Source organism: Artibeus jamaicensis, unplaced genomic scaffold (genome assembly GCF_021234435.1).
Source record: "Artibeus jamaicensis isolate MK-2021 breed Jamaican fruit bat unplaced genomic scaffold, CSHL_Jam_final contig_490, whole genome shotgun sequence".
NCBI classification, from domain to species: domain Eukaryota; kingdom Metazoa; phylum Chordata; class Mammalia; order Chiroptera; family Phyllostomidae; genus Artibeus; species Artibeus jamaicensis.
The window spans coordinates 12,021,119-12,036,127 of NW_026521861.1; the positions used below are offsets into that span (position 1 = coordinate 12,021,119).

Consider the following 15,009-nt stretch of genomic DNA (forward strand, 5'->3'; position numbering starts at 1 on the left):
TTTAGAAATCTTAGCCTAATTAATGTCACAAGGATTTCCCCCTGTATTTTCTTCTAGAAATTTTATATTTTTAGGTTTTCCATTTAAGTATATATTACATTTCAGTTAATATTTGCATACATTTTAAGGGATGAATCAACTTTCTTTCTCCATTTGGACATCCAAATGTTCTAATAGTATTTATTCACACATTATCTTTTAACCAGGGAATTGCTTTTGCACCTTTGCTGAAAATCAGCTGTCCATATACATGTATAAGACTATTTCTGGACTCTCTATTCTGATCCATTAATTTGTTTGTCTATTTGTATGCGAGTATGGCATTGTTATGATTACTGTAACTTTATAATAAGTATTGAAATCATGTAATATTTATTCACCGATTTTGTTCTTGCTCTTCATACTTATATTGGCTGTTCCATTTTCTTTGTTTACATATGAACTTTAGAATCTGCTTGTCATTATTCACAAAAATATATGCTAGGATTTGAATTAAGATTGTGTTTAGTTTATAGATCAGTTTGAGGAGAATTAATATCTTAACCGTAGTAAGTCTCCTGACCTATGAACATAGTGTATCTCTTTTTTTAAATTATTTAAAAATTTATTCTCAACAGTATTTGGTGATTTTCACTGTGTGGGTCTTTCACAGTTTTTTCATAATTATATCTAAATATTTTATATTTTTGATGGTGTGGAAATATTATTTTTAATTATTTCTGTGTCTAGTATGTTTAATAACTGTTGATTTTAATATTGATTTTGTATCCTTCAGCTTTGCTAAACTCAGTAGTTCTGGTACCATTTTTGTAGGTCCTGGCATGTGTAGTATATAGACAATAATGTGTTCTGCAAATAATGGAATTCAAGTTTTCCCCTTTTCCCCCTGATACCTTTTCTTTTTTTTGCCTTATTGCATTGGCTACTACCTCTGGTACCCTGTGAAAACATGTTGTGAGCATGTTAATATTCTTGTCTTGTTCCTGATCTTAGAAATTATCCAGACTCTCACCATTAAGTATGATTTAGGTTTTCCTGAATATGTTTATCAGGTTGAATATTTTGTTTTTCTGTTTGCTTTGCTGAACAGTTTTATCTGGAATTGGTGTTTGTTTATATAATTTGATTTTTCTATATCAGCTGAGATGGTTATAAGGTGTTTCTGTTTTACTAGGTTAACATGGCAAATGGTATATAACATTATATAGATATACCACTGCCTTTTATTTGATAATCACTATATAGAGGACATTGGGATTATTTCTAGGATTTGGCTACTAAGGAAAGATCTGATAAAAACATTTAGATGGTCTTTTTATGGACATATGTTTTCATTTTGTTTGTGTGGATTCCTTTTATAAGTCTACTTTCTATTTATGTTTCATATATAAAAATATTTATTTTAATACATTGATCTGATGTTCTCAACTTTTTAATAATCCTAATATTATAGATTTGATTTTTCAATGTAGTTTATTATATTGCATGAAAATAAGGACATTTGTTCCCTCCTTTTCAATTTTTTTATTCTCTTATTGGGATGGTAAGGATTTCTATTTCTGTATCAAGTCAAAATGGTGGTAGTAGATATTATAATCAAGGGGAGACTTTGATACAGTTTATGAAATATTCCCTGTGTGAAGTTAAGAAAATTCTTGTTTATGTTAGCGTGCTTCAAAATTTCATCTTGAATGCCTTTTCCCTTTACCTTGTTAAAGGTAAAGTTGCATTAATAGACTTTCTAATGTTAAACGTGTTTTCATTTTGGGGTAAACCAAACATAGTCATGGCATATTATTTGAATTACCATTAAATATTACTTGTTTATATTTAATTTAGGATTATTTTCAGTATAAATGAATGCAAACTATAATTTTATGTGAATTTTTTAAATTAAATGACCTTTGGCTGTAAGTTTTTAGTTTTTCTAGCTTCATATTATGTAACTATGGTGATAATTTTAAAATTGAATTTGAGAAGATTGTTATCTTTTTAAAAAATAGGAGTAGTTAAATATTATTCAGTGAACTTTAAAGTTTAGCTGAATTTCACTATATATCCATGGTCTGGTACTTTTTTATTTGTAGTTTTTTTGTTCATCATATTTATGTATTTATTACCATGTTTCTGCATGGGTTTATTCATCTTTTCCACTGATTCTGATTTCTACTTTATCAGTTTTAGGATTTATCTTTGGCAATTAAAAAAAATCATTGTTGTTTTTTGCCCACATTTGCTATACATTTTCATATTAAATTGTTTTCTGTGTAGTTTATGGTTCAATTATTATCTTCTTTTTGTATGTATATGTGAGAACTTTCTTAATTTGTAAGTATTTAAAAAATCATTTTATATTTATTTTTCTAATTTTGTTGAGAATGTGACACCTAACTCATATTATGGTTGTTCTTTTTTTTCCTCATGGGACATTTGACATTGTTGGGAGACATTTTTGCTTATTATGAATGGGCTCAGGGCAGGGGCCCTCTAGGCCCCTCGTGGGCAGAGGACAGAAATGCTGTTACACACCCTGAAGTGTAACAGGACGGCCTCCTCCGACCTGAGAGTTATCTGGCTCAACATTGACATGATGCTGAGGCTGAGATACCCAGAGAGAGGTTTAATCAGATTCAGATTTGATCTGAGAGGAAACGCTATTTCATAGGTGGTTTTGTGCTCTTCATCTAGCAGCAAGGCATAATCGCGGCTACTCTCTCTTATTATGTTCTTAGCAGGTACATGATCAATGTTTCAATTCTCATTGATTAGGGGTTTGCAAAATTGTGACATTCCAATTTCTTTTTTATTTCTTTGATGCAAAACTTCTCTAAAACAAATTTCTTCTCATCAGATATTTGGTTATTCATTACTGCACTTCATATCAAAAAAAGGATGATAAATGCTATAAATTTCTTTTTAATTTACCAGTTCTCAGAGCAGAGAATAGTTTGTGCAGTATCTCTCAAAGGTGACAACTAGGTTTTCTGTTTTTGTATCTTAAACATATGAACTCATACATATTTAACATGTTTCAGTCCATTCTCAATTATTATTATTACTGATACTTAAGTTGTCTATATTTTATGTCTTTTAAAATATCTTTATTATCTATCTCTTCTGCATTTATTTTGCTGTTTTTTTTTTCTTTCAAACATCCTGGATGTTATGGGGACATATTTTTGTCTGATTTTTTAAAATTATAAATCCCTCTTCGAGTCTTCTTTTCTTGTTCTTCCTCTTCCTGAATCTTTAGCTTTCAATGTGTCCCAAAGGACTAACTAGTGACAATTATGCACACATATAAATCTCCGCATTTTGCCATGTATGATATGCACCTGCATTTTTACCTCAAACTTTCAGGGAAAAAAATCTTTCATTTAAATTTTTTAACTCATTTATTTATTTACATTTAGATACTTGTTTTTTGTATTATAAAGGAATGTTAGCATTTATTTTGGAACATATTATGGTACAAGAAATTTTATGTAACAAATAATTAGTCATTTGCATATGGGTATCATTATTGCTTCCTGAGTTATACTTTTAATGCATAAGCATAAATAAAGGAATTAAAAACATTTACATGGACATGAAATTAATACTACTCATGTCTACTACACATCGCTATTTTTCCTCAAAAATTTGGCCAAAAAGTATGTATTATACACAGCAAAATGTGGTATATTCCATTTTTTAGAAATAGGAAATATACTAATATTTAAGCATTTTATGCTACAGAATAAGGTTTTTTTTCTTCCAGATCAGGGCTGTCTGATGTAAATATAATGTGAACCACCTATGTAACTTTAAATTTTCTACTAGCTCCATTAGAAAGTAAAAGGAAACAGGTGAGATTAGTTTTAATAATATGTTTTATTTATGTCAACATATCTAAAATATGTCTTTTTAACATGTAACAGTATAATAATCATCTGTGAGCTATCTTTTAGTTTTTTTTCCAAATTAAGTGTTTGAAATATAGTTTGTATATTCAGTATGTAGAACAATCTTACATTAAATTTGTCACATCAGTTACTCAATATCACATGCGATAGTGGCTACCATATTGTAGAGCTCATCTCTGCATTACAGAGGACGGTCCTCTCTTTTAAAAATATTAAAGGAATAGTTGTAAAGCGCTAGATGGCAGTCTTGCCATTTACTGTGAGACGTTTAGAGCTTAATGACATTTGGAAAAAATTGTGCTGAAAAAAAAGAAAAGGTCAGTAGTTCTTGTAATAGTGTTAATGGAAACTCTTCTGATTCTAAAGATTAGAGTGAAATTTAAAATGCAGGCCTACACTTCAGCATAAAGCCATTGAGTTCAATATGGTGTTAACTTAATGGACAGTAATACAGACCAGTTATTGTATCCAGGACAGTCATAGCCGTTTTTCAAATGTCAGTTTAAAACCAGAAACTGAGTGTGTTAGAAATCTGTCATTCCTCACATAGAAAGAAAAGAAAGTTAGTAGCAATGATACCTCATTAGACTGATGCTTTTCAACAACGAATTACATAATTTATCTCACCAAATATAAAAAAATAGTAGTCTCAAAGTAGTTTCTTTTTCCCTTAAATACTTTATCTTTAGTTATAGTAACAGTCATAACAAGAAAACCTTAAACACAAAATGAAAGACTGGACTATGAAAATGTTACGTAGTTGTGTAGAACTGAGTATAGAAAGTCACTTTCTCTAATCCTCAGCTTTTTACTAGTACTATCTTAATTCTTTAACTCCATGCAAACCAAACTGCTGATTATTCTGCTTTAGTACATTTCCAAGTAATCAAACATATTTTGGCTTATTTCACCTTTCACTCTTTGAAAGATTACTGTATTCTTAAAAAATTTCTTCTATTACTGTTTAGAGTTGAGGGTGCAATTTTGTGATGATAATAATACCCTGACTTTTGAAGGGTAAAGAATTAATTACTCTATGTTCAGTGATCACCTCTATTACTTATTATATATTAGTTTATATTTGTGAAAAATGGAAATATTTATCTATTTATCTCACTGTATACCCTTTTATTATTATTGATTTATTAATGATTTTATCTTGAACTGAAAAATATTTATAAACATTATTAATTGGATTTGAATTTTCTATTTTAGTAAGTGAGTGATAATATTTTTTTTTCTTTTTTCAATTTTGATAATATTTTAATAAACATTCTTGTAGTTGTGAATTAAAACAAATACAGGGGTGGGCAAAGTTAGGTTAAATTACCAGCCATAATTACCTAAACAATAAAGCATAAGTAAATAAGGATATGATATAATAACAGTAATAGGACAAGTGATAGGGATAAATAATACAATAATTAGTAAATAAAGAGTAATACAAGAATAAAATGTGTTTCACATACTCACAACTACAAACCTGCTTTTGCCAACCCCTGTTTTAATCTCAATTTAATTCCTCAAAATGTCATGCTATTCAAAACAATAAAGCAGTTAAAACTTGAATTAACCTTATATTTAGTGTAATTGTTCTATGTTTTGTTCTAAAACAGAATAAAAGTATTTTTCTGTTTTAAATATATTGTATTTTTGTTAAGTAATGTTTTATATGACTTAAAAATTTTTTTTTATTTATCTTTAGAGGGGGAGGGCAGGAGAGAGGAAGAGAAATGTCAATGTATTGTTGCCTCTCGTGTGTCCCCTGCTGGGAACTGGCCTGCAACCCAGGCATGTGCCCTGACTGGGAATTGAACCGCTGGTTCACAGACTGGTGCTCAATCCACTGAGCTACACCAGCCAGGGCTTTATATGAATTTCTAACCATTGACTATAAATAGCTACCTAAACAGGAATTGCTGGTTCATTGGCAGAAAGAGCCAAGTGAGGTCGATCGGCAGAGAGAACCTGAATTCTTGTGTTTCACAGACTCAAGGCATGTGGATGGGTATCTGACGAAGCATGAGTGATCTCCACACATGGTTGGCATTTTGAGCTTCTTCCTTGATTCATCTCTATTTTTATTAAATTTCCTCAAGTCTTTATGCCAGTATTTTAGATGTTTATCTCAGAATTATTTCACATTTTTGTCTATTCAGAAATGCAGGCTAATGCTGCACAATTATGAGAAACTTAAAAATAGTTGAAAGAAAGAAATAGTTGAAAGAAAAAATAGATGTTGAGTGAATCTAGAAGAGAGACAAAAATTTATTTGATCATATATTTTATGATGAATCAGTTGTATTTCTCTGGTTAGGTAAAAAACATAGCCTTGCTGTAAAAATAATTTTAAAAAAAACAAGGAAGTAAAACACGTCTGGAAACCTCCCACCAGGGCTCCCGAGTGGCGATGTGTGTCCAGCACCCTCTGCACAGGTGCCCAGCTGCGGGGAAGAGTGAGGGCTCGTGCCCTGCACTGACTCTTCTCCTGAGCTGCACGACCAGGTGTGGAGCTTGTGTACCTTCGTTGAGGGCTCGCGGCTCCTTATTCCTGTAAAGACGCTGAATGGGCTAGCGAAGGCACTGTGTGCCTTTCTAAATGAATCATATCTATAACATACCTAATATTCTTATTGTGAAACACTTTTATTCCCCAAGGGATATGTAACTCATTATTTACCATCATTTATTGACTAAAGCACAGTTTTTCTACAAACTAGAAAACAATCCATATTAAAATACCAATGGCATATTTCATAGTTACAGAACAAACATTTCAAAAATTTATATGGAGCCAAATATAAATTTTATTTGGCAATTTTGAGAAAGAAGAACAAAGTAGGAGAGATCACAATCCTTTTCTAAATATATGACCATGAACTCATATATTTATGAGCAAATAACTAGCTATAGATAAACACACGTATAAGAACCTGTTTGACTTTTGAAATCTTTAGATTTCATTCAAATCCAATACAGTGAATAAAGAAAGTGAAATAACATGTATGGACTGCATTTATTTTATGAGAGAGTATTCTCTAAGAATATACACTAATATAATTATGTTTTATCCACAGAGCAACCCTATGAGATAGGCAATTTTATCCCCTTTGTACCATTGACTTTCACTGAGGTTAATCAACCTGAATAACATAACCCCATTGGTAAATGGGAAATTGCAATTACAACTGAGATCTTCTTAAATACTGTGGACAATGGTAAATTAAAAGTAAAATACAAAACAAACAAGCAAACAGAATAAAAACAAAGACACTGAAATAGAGAACAAGGGGGCAGTGACCAGCGGGGAGAGGGGAGGGAATTTAAGGAGAAAAAAAGGGGAGAGATTTGGAGGAACAAGTATGAAGGACACAGGGACAAGAACTAAGGGGGGTGGAAATGGGAGGGAGGTGGGGAGCACGGGGCGGGGTGGGCTGGGATGGGAGACATAGAAAACTGTACTTGAAAAATAACTAAATAAAAATTTTTTTAAAAGTAAAATACAATATTAATTGGTGAAAAAGCAAATCATTAGACCTCAGTTTCTTTCTCAAAATAGTCAACATAAAAATTTCTGAAACAATTAAAAATTTATGTAATAATTACTCTGGTTCCCAAATGACCTGAAATTTGTATGAACGCTGCGATTGATCTGGTATACTCATACACACATCACAGTGCATTTCGTCTGGGATCCTGGCGTGTTTGCCCCTTCTACATCATCGATTCATCTATGCAATCATTTGTTGTATCAATATGAACTCATGGATATATAGTTTACGGCTTACAATAAGTTACTAACATTACTTATTTTATAGCTGAAGTTGCCCTAGATTTGGCCACTGGGTCCCTCCTCAAATTGGCTTCTGTATCCTTCTGACCATGACTCCGTAACTCTGAAAACTTCCTTATTTTCTGGGACTAAAAGATATTTCAGACTCTCTTTGTACTTTTTCTGCCCTGGTCATGTACTCAACCTTTTTTTTTTTCCCCAAGAAGCTATGGTTTCTTAAATTAACGAGTGGTATATAGAAACCAAAATTTGAGAGCAAAGTATGCTTATTAGTTTTGGGTTATTATTCTTCCCTTCCTTTAAAATACTTTTTTAAAATTTAATAACCAAGTATATTCTTGTTCTCTTTTGGTAACTTTCAGATCATATTTTAACTGAAACTTGTTTTATTCTTAAACCTGGCTGCCCCCTAAGGGAGGTGTTGACCGTGTTTTCTTTCCTAGTACCAATAACTTACAACCTGGGCCTGGGGGCAGTAGCTGCTTTGCTCCCTTTGACATTGCAAATAATTGCTCTACTTTACCTGTTCAAAAACGCCATCTCTTTTACCTCTCCTTTTTGCTGCCTTTCACTGAAATGCTTCGCGCTCCATGTAGCAATTTATCCATTTAATACTTTTGCACCTACCTCATTGTCTTTCCCTTAATATCTTTCTTGACATCATTCTTGATGCAAACTATCACATGCACTTTAACTATGCATTATTTATATTGTGTTCAATCTCTGAAAAGACTGTAGGACTCAAACTACTATCAGGTCAGCTTTATTATAAGGAAAGGATATATACTGAAAGGGCTCTAGAAATCTAAGATATTAGGGCTAACTGTGCAGTTATAGTAATTAAGGTAGTGTGTGTGTGTGTGTGTGTGTGTGTGTGTATGTGGGTGGGTGTGTGGCGAGATCAACATTATCACCAGTATAAAAAAATAGGCCCCAAATAAGAGCTGTAGGTGTTAATATTCTTATAGTATATGTGGTTACACACCGAAAGAGTTTATTTCAGTATCTTTTTTGTTGTCCTTTATTGCTTGGTAAACATTCTGATTTTAGACATAAAAATATAGCTTTGGTTTTTTTTTATTCCAACTTAAAGTATGTCATTTATCACTGGCAGGTGTTTTTGTTATGCTATTTTTATATTTGAATTTGTATCTTACTTGTAATATGTGTATGAATGATTAGTTCTCAGGATGAATATGTAGATTGTATACTTTTGGACTTGTTCTTACCTGAAACTATGATTACGTTGTTTTTCTATGTAGACAGCATGACCGAGTACACATATTACATAAATATTGCTCCCATCTTTTGGCAATGGCTTTGGTTGTATGTTGTTACTTAGGGGCACTTTCCATCTTGCCTAATTTTTCTTTATAAATAACTAATTTTCTATGTGAATGTGTGTGTGCACATGCCCACATGGAGGTGCCTGAATGTCTACAGTATTTCTAAAATAACCACTTTATCACGATACAATTCATATACCAAAAATCTCACACTTTCAAAGCGCACCGCTCAGAGAATTTTAGTATACTCACAAAGTTGTCTACCCATCATCACTGTCTGATTCTAGAACATTTTTATCACTCCTAAGAGAAATTCTGTCCACAGCAGCAGTACTCACTCTTCCTTCCCTCTTTCCCAAGCCCCTGGCAACCTTCTTTCTCTTGGGTTTGTCTGCTGCCTTTCAAGGTTCATCGTGTTATAGCAGCTTTCAGTGCTTCATCCCTCTTTACGGTGAAGTCATCTAAATAATATTTCATCGTATGGACATACTGCATTTCCTTCCACCAATGGACAGGCATTTGGTTTGCTTTTGGACTGTTGTTGGTGATGCTGGACTTCTTTTGTCTTTTATACAAGGTATTTCCTTTTAATATTTAGGTTTCAATCTTCAACAGATTTCTTTCTATCATATATTTAACGTCTATTTTATGTGTTCCTTTTTGTTTTGTTATGACGTTGGCTACAACATTAGTCATGCATACATTGAAAATTTTTAGGCCTGTTATTCCTTTTGAATGTTTTTTAATTTATGACCAATAGGAGATGCTTCTTCAGGTTTGTCTTACATAGCACTAGTTCGGTTCCATGTTTTAATTATTGTATTTTTGGAATTGTTATTGTATTTTATTTTGTCATTATATTATTACTTCTTGGTTTCTGTTGCGGTTTTTTAAAAATTTTTACTTGGTTTGCTCTCATTATTTTCAGTGTTATCTTTCAACTTCAATTTCATGGGGTTTTTTTAGATTTCCTTTTTCCTTTAATGCAGACTGCTCAGGTATTTTAACTGACTAAACACTTTACTCACATTAAATATGTATACTTAATGTACCGTAGACAGAATATTTTTCTCGTCTCTCCTCACTATGCAAGTCGAAAACTACCTTTAACACAGGTGTCAGCTTTTCCTTTCTCTTTGTTTCCTTTCTCAGAGATGATGACTTTGTCTCATTTATATGACTTGGACCCAGATGTATTTTTTTAAAATAATTTTATTTAGTTATTTTTCAAGTACAGTTTTTTGTCTATTTCTCCCATCCCAGCCCCCCCTGCCCTGTGCTCCCACCTCCCTCCCATTTCCACCCCCTTTAGTTCTCATCCCTGTGTCCTTCATACTTGTTCCTCCAAATCCCTCCCCCTTTTTCCCCCTTAAATTCCCTTCCCTCTTCCCTCTGGTCGCTGCCCACTTGTTCTCCATTTCAGTGTCTTTGTTTTTATTCTGTTTGCTTGTTTGTTTTGTCATTTAGCTTCCTGTTAAAGGTGAGATCATATGGTATTTGTCTTTCAACACCTATTTCACTCAGCGTAATGCTTTCCAGTGCCATCTATGTTGTTGCAAAGGGTAGTAGCTCCTTCTTTCTCTCTGCTGCATAGAATTCCATTGTGTATATGTACCACAGTTTTTTGATCCATTCATTTACTGACGGGCACCTAGGTTGCTTCCAACTCTTGGCTATTGTAAATTGTGCTGCTATGAACATTGTGGTACATAGGTTTTTTGAAATTGATGTTTTAGGATTCTTAGGATATAATCCTAGCAGTGGAATTGCTGGGTCAAAAGGCAGGTCGATTTTTATTTTTCTGAGAAAATTCCATGCTGTATTAATAGCCTCATATTTACCTTGAGGTCTACCATCAAAAAGTGAGAGCAATGTAAAGAGAAGTGGCTCTTTTTATTGCTCATTTTACCCATATTTGTAAGTTTTATTGGGAAATTAATCGCCAACCTCCAGTTTTCCCGGAATTATCAGAGATAGTTTGCTCATTCTTAGCCAAAATATTTAAGAGCTACCTGTATCATTTACAGTTGTTCTAACTTTTAGGGCTTGATCTGTAAAATCAAAAGACTGACTTATATAGTGTTTATGGTTTTTAAGCTTTGAAATATATCTCTTTGACATTTTCTCTATACTCAAATTTCTTAAATAATTGTTTCTAGTCAATAATATATTTAAACATGCAAAATATAGTTTATCCTTTACTAATTATGAAAATTTAAATTATGCTGAAAAGTATCATATACAAGGTCTGTCCAGAAGGTACCCAGCCATGTAATAAGAAAAATAGAGACATTTATTGAAGGAGATACAATATACAAGAGACATTGTACATAGGACAATGACATCTCAGTCCCCTTCAAAATAGGAGGCCCCTTGGGACCTCACACAGTTCTCCCAGTCACCATCAGCTGTCCCATTGTATTTTCCTGAATCTCATTGACAGTCTGAAATCTCTTTCCTTTTAAAGGTGATTTTAATTTTGGGAAAAGCCAGGAGTCACAGGGCACCAAATCTGGGCTGTAGGGGGCCTGAATCACCTAGGTGATTTGATGTTTTGCCAAAAATCTCTGCATGAGACATGATGCATGAGTGGACAAGTTGTGAGGAAGCTGCCAATCACCAGGGACCCATAGCCGTGGCCTTCTGAATCGTCAGAATAATATCTGTGTAATGCGGAAATGTTCAAGCTTAATGCAAAATGTGGTGCAGATTCATTGCTCTACTTGCTCAGCCATTTTGAATGTGATGGCCACACAGCACATGCACTCCCTAAATGGCATCTCCTGCCCCCACTGACCAGGACAATGAAGTCGTCATTGCTCAGGCGTGTGCATCGCAGTCCACTCTCCTTGACTGCCAGGGTACATTGATGTCACACAAACCATTCTCATTTTATTAACATTCTTGTATACTTTCATATAAAATATAAAATACATACTTTCACATTTACAGTATATATACTTTTGCAGTGTACATAATACAACTTAAGAAGTGTCTGCTTACCCCTTAACACTTCCCTGTGTTTCCTGCCGCACAGCAGGCTGCACCTCTGCCGACCTGAGTGCAGGATGGGTGATGGGTGAGGTTTACAGGGCCCCAGACTGCAGTCTCAGCGCCAGAATTTTCTTAGGGCTTTTGGGGGGTGTGAATTTGTTGGTGTCTCCAGACTGTAGCTGCTCTAGCTCCCAGGTGGGGATATACAGGAAGTGAAAACAAATTAAAAACCCTCTCAAACCCAGGGAACTCACTATCCCTCGAGACTGTTGGGTCCTCCCTTGAGTTCCAAGGTTATGGCCTTTTACCTACTTCCTACCTTTTAGGATGTTGTTCTAAATTTTTTTCCATCTCTTCAACTTTTTCTTCTACTGAATTCTTATTTATGTGGATCGGTATAAAAACATGCTGTTTTTCCCAAAATAAAAATAAGCTTCTCCCCTCACTTTATCACACTTAGTCCTCCTGCTACTTTTTCTCTGTTTATCGATAATACCGTAAGTTATTTAGTTGATTTATACTCATTCTTTCTCTTTATATCATAATAATAAAGTGGTTCATTAAAGCAGTATAAAAACTTATTTTCAAAATATGTGTACTTGCACAAACCTGACATATTTTAAATTTTAATGTTTTATGTCCTGTACCCTATTTAGCTGAGAAGTTCAGAGTAAATCTGAGGAATATGGTACATGTTTTAAGTCCCAGGTAATTAATTATTCATTTGTAACACTCCTAAAAATATATGAGCATTTTGTTTAAATTGAGGGGAGAAATACATCAGCTCCTGGTTAAGTGGAAACGTGTGCAGTTCGCTTCTAGAAGAGTTTAAAAGGGAATTCCAAGCAGCTTTAAAGGGAAACAAGCATTCTGTGTAGAAATCTAAACTTTTTCAGTTGATAATAATTCACTGAGTGGCATTCCTATTAGTCACCTGAATTTAGTAATACTCCTACTCATTTTGTTCTCAGCCAGGCTTATTTTTTCAGCTCAGCCGACATTAGGCTCGGTCCTTACTGTCCATACTATCCATTGTGCTGTTCCTGTACCTCCCACTCTATCAACTAAGAATAGAGAAACCAAGTGTGAAGGCTCACCAAGAATTCGGTGGGACATGACCGTGGCAGAGGGCTAGAGTCCAAAAAGGCAGAAGAGTGTCCATGGGCCTGGGGCACTGCAGCTGTAGCCAGAGCCGCTCAGGTGTCCCAAGTCACCCAGACCTTACCTCCTAAAGGCTATCTACTCCCGACTTCTTAATGTTGTGTTTCAAGCTAGGAAAAGTAGAGATAATGATGCAGACAAGGCCTTGAAAATAGTTTCAAAGTGTTTTCTTTTTCTGGTGGTATTTTTTTTCCCTTCATTCTGAGTAGATTCTCTCTTTCCTCAATATTGCAGCCCTAATTCTGAGCCCCCGCCTGCTGCCGCGGACGGGCGATCACTCCTCTGTTTGCAACATTGTTTACTTGGCCCCGTAACACGAAATACTGGTTTTATTCCTGTCTCATACTTTGCCCTCGCGGGCTCCTCCTGAGTTCTGATCGGCTCACAGTGCTCCCCCCAGGGCTCAGGCCTGGGACCTCTTCTCTGTCTCCAGCAGGCGCTTTCTGGGCTCCAGGGATTTAAATTCCTTCTGATATGCCGATAACTTCCAAACCGTTACGGACTAGGCGTGCTCATGAACTCTATTCAACATACCACTTGCATATTCAATTAGTAACTTAAAGTTAACATCTTTAAAACTAAGCTCCTAATTATTCCCCAACTCCTAACAAGTAAAACCTATTCTTTTCACCCATTTCAGCAAATACTGCTGTTGTGTTTGGTCTTGGGTCAAAAAAACTTTACCTCTCTTCCCGATGCTCCATCCATTTATTCAGTTAATTCCGTTTGCTGTACCTTCCAAATACATTCTATGAGTCTGACGTCTTCTCATGACCCCCAGCTACTGCTGGTGCCCTCGCCTCCATCACCTCTTCTTCAGAGAATCGTAGTTAGGGCTGGTTCTTTCTTTGCGATTTTTGTACATGTTCCCTCTGCCTGGACTACATTGTTTTCTACTAAACTTCACATTTTATTCTCTTATTCTCTTTGATTTTTAAATGTCCCCTCTCAAAATTGCAAGCACACTTCTACCTCAATCGTGGTTTCCTTTTCATGAATTGGTTGTTATCCAAAAACACTTGTCATCATCCATTATATACTTAAATCATTTATGAAGTTTTGATGTCCATCCAGTAGAATATACTTTGCATGAGGACAGAAAGTTTTCTCTTTCGTTGTTGTATCTCCAGTGCCTAGAAGAACACTGGCCTGTTGAGCTCGCCTCTGCGTTCTCCGGCCGCCAGGTGGAAATAGGAAATATGACTTATTGCATCATTCTTCTTGTCACTTACAAGGATGCCTACAAATTCTCAGAAAGACAAAGTGTTGCCTTTACACTAAATCATATGAGAAATACATAGGATGGATCTAGCGAAGTATACAGGAAACAGCGTAAGGAATGATGCCTTAGTAATTTTAACAATAAATCCAGTGATACTATTCCTGTCTTGACTTTTTATTGTAATAGTGTTTAATTGCTGAAGGCATAACATGAAAAAAAATAACATGTATCCAAAAAATAGAAGTCATCTCTGTTTAAAATAACTTGAAATATTTTTCCGTAAAGGTAGCAGTGTATTTTTTTCTTTTTTAAATTCAGTGTATTGGGGGTGACATTAGTTAATAAGATCATATAGGTTTCAGGTGTACATTTCTGTGATACATTGTCCGTATATTGCATTGAGCGTCTACCACCAAGATTCAGTCTTTTTATTTTTTAGTTTTTAGCTTAAATCAGTTTTTTATTATATTATTTTTCCCATTACCATTTAGTCCCCTTCTACTCTTGCCCCGCTCCCCTGCAGTCACCAAAGTGGCGGTGCACCTTGTGGGAATACTTCGCCCTCATGTCACGTGAGAAGCTGCACTTGAGGTTTAACATTCAACTGTGTCACCGGGTTTCGGCGTTATATGTGGACAAAGTTAGGCA

The 15,009-nt window shown here is 34.5% G+C and overlaps 1 protein-coding gene across 5 annotated transcripts in view; it reads left to right on the forward strand.

Moving 5' to 3' along the window:
* The window catches only part of ATRNL1 (attractin like 1), a 506,958-nt gene that overhangs the window by 160,340 nt on the left and 331,609 nt on the right, over positions 1-15,009 (forward strand). The gene's annotated exons all lie outside the window — the stretch shown is intronic.